Raw genomic sequence first — 3,034 nt, forward strand, 5'->3', positions numbered from 1 at the left:
TCACTTCTCTCATCCTGCACCGTGTTGTTGGGTATGTTTGTTTTCGTTACGTTGCTGCCTATAAAATAAAAGTTCACAAGCAGTCTATTGGAGCTAGACCAAATGAATGTATTTCATAATTTTTATACGAGAAGGCCAATATTCATACTGTTTGAAATAAATAAACTGTTTCATAGTAGCCTATTTCAGTTTTGTGCGAGAGGATTTAAAGGCCCATATGGACGCCTGTCCCAAATAAAGTTAGGGTCAACTAGTGATTTTAGCAAATAAAAGCCCGGTCTATTAATCAAAGTTTTACGGTATGTTCCGATCCATTTTTTTCAGGCATTTTGCAGATAGGATCTGTTATTATTATTAATATCATAACACGTCAGTGACATGACTTTATTTGTCTCTTTTTCAGGATAATGACTGAAACTGACTATTACAGTTTCAATCAAACACATTTTGATATTTATTTTGGATAAATTAATTGTGATATTATTGGAGTATTAAAAAAACGATCTTAAGAATAATCATTAAATTAGTTTTTAGATTAATCAAAAACTGCATGTACAAATGACAGAAACCCACAAAGTGCCAGGGGCGTAACTTGAGGGGTGGCATAAAATGGCACAGGTCACTTCTAAATTCTAATTGGCCGCCCTGGTACCACCCGATTTTCCTAAACTGATATGATCAGCTATTTGCGCAAGTACAGTCAAAGAAACAGTATTCTGAATGTTGAGTTTTAAGTGTCTTACAAACCCTTCAGTGAGTTAAGCTCCTTACTTCATGGCGTCTCTGTATCACACTTGAGGTGATTCATAAAATAAAATTAAATACTTTACACACAAACACTTTGACATATAACTCTACAGAATAGTACATCTAAATGAAGTTTAAACGATTAATTAATCTACGATTTTATGTTAAAAAAAGTGCAACGTGTGTCCGCACAGACTTCAGGGTAATTGTCATTGTCATTGTCTGTTCCACCTACACAGAAGAGTATGCTAGCTAGTGAAAATGACAGCAGCTGAGAAATTAAGGCAATATAGGGTTACTAACACAAAAACGGCTTTCGGATGTAAAATTTGAAAGAAGCTGAGCAAGAAAAAGCAAATTTTCAAAAATACAGTTTCTTTCAAAAGAAAGACGGTATAGCAGCAAGCAGCAGTTGTGAGCCAGAAGAGCCGTAGGGGACACCTGCTGCTACAACAACAGAATTTCACACTCCAGATAGCATCTCAAAAGTGAGAACAATACAAGAACTAACGGACTAAAGATATTGGCTTGGACAACAACTGCAGCGCTGCAAGCTTTGGGGAAGTCAGCACTATTTTACTGCTTTTCTTAACAACTCCAGTGATTGTGGCTTCTGCTGAAGATTTTTTTTCAAACTTAAACTTATAAAATCTAAACATTAATTTACCTGAGGAGCTCAATGGCACAGACGAGTTTGTCGTTATATCGTTACCATTATACACACGGTAGCTCCGCTTTAACCTTGAGAAGCTGCAGAGCTGCAGTATCTATTCATTCACCAGCTGAACTGAGGCTTACTGTTGACCCTTTTCTCTCTGCATGCACGTTACGGTTCCTCACAGGTCTATTTCTAGTAGCCGGTCCAACGATATAATATTCTTTGTGTGGTTCATCAAAGGTAATAAATTATCCATAAGTCCCGCGACGTGCGGACAACTCGACACAACACTGGTGAAGCTGGGGCTAGCTGGCTTCAGCAAGTGTTCCTCCACTGCCACCACACACATACATGCTACACATGCGCACTGATGACCCAGGGTTAGGGTTACAATTTTGAATGTATTCATGCACTTTAAAAACATTTATGGAAAGTTTTATTCTTTTTACATGTTTATTTACAGCTTTAAACGTTGAAATGTATATTGCAATTGGCTGTATATTAACTTATTCGGAGAAAACTGGTAGTTCTATGTAAAATCAGACGTTGAACACCCCCCAAAATGCCATGATCCCTGTTTTGCTGCGAAGCTTCGACTGTGAGTTTGACAATCGAATCAGGCTCCGCCCATCGAGGCATTGAATCTTTGACTATTCGGAGTCAGCCCTAAATGTTTGTATTTAAAGTAGATATGAGCAGTGGAGACAGAAACGTTTACAGAATGCCATTTCGACTTGTACGTGTGTGCATAAATGTAGGCTACTTCATGCCACCCCTGCACAAGTCAGTTCCCCACTTGTGCCACCCTAGTTAAAAATGTCTGGAAATGCCACTGCAAAGTGTGTACCTTGAAGACATGGACAGTTTTGATGAGAAGCAGGAACAAATCTGACGGAGTCTAGATGTAACATAAAAAAGGAATAGAATAAAATGTTTTACAAATCTGACAGAGGGTATTCAGACAGCATTAACGCTTAAAAAACAGAAGTTCAGTCGCTCAGCATTGTAAGTTAAGTTTCATTTAACTGCCGAATTGGAAGCGGTGAATTGGAGCGCAACAAATAAACTACGTGTTCCATGTACCATTATCACTAAAGGAGGCAGAGGAACAACTAAAGATTTAGCACACAAAGGAAGAGAGAGCAGGAGAAGGAGAGGACTGTGAGTGCTTGAGCAGGACTACTGTCAGATTAAAGAACAGCTGATAAGTAGCCATCATAATAAAGAATCTAACACATTTAACTGGGTTTAGCTTAGAGGACCAAAAACAAAACCCTACTACTGATACACAAATACTGGAAATGAGACAATATGCTTACCCCAGCGCATGAACAGACAAGTTGTGTGTGAGTCTTCTTGTCTTGCAGCTGGAACTGTAAGTCTGATGGTCTGTGATGCTGCAAGATTATTTATATCCTGTGAGATTCTCTCTTCTACGGTCTCCTCCCATGACACTCCTCCAGACACGACAACTATCATTGTAACTGGCATGCAGCCTGCAGTCAAGAAGTGCTAAGGGACATGTGTGTAATGACACTTATGGGTAGTATGCTCCTGTCCCGCACTTCTGCCAACACATGCGCACTGATGCCTCCTACCTTGAGGCTTAGGGTTACAGTTTTGGATTTA

General features: G+C 39.2%; 1 protein-coding gene across 1 annotated transcript in view; it reads right to left on the minus strand.

Moving 5' to 3' along the window:
- LOC123982746 (stonustoxin subunit beta-like) overlaps positions 1-3,034 on the minus strand; it is an 868,592-nt gene that overhangs the window by 864,991 nt on the left and 567 nt on the right. The window lies entirely within an intron of this gene.

Source organism: Micropterus dolomieu, linkage group LG14 (genome assembly GCF_021292245.1).
Source record: "Micropterus dolomieu isolate WLL.071019.BEF.003 ecotype Adirondacks linkage group LG14, ASM2129224v1, whole genome shotgun sequence".
Taxonomy (NCBI): Eukaryota; Metazoa; Chordata; class Actinopteri; order Centrarchiformes; family Centrarchidae; genus Micropterus; species Micropterus dolomieu.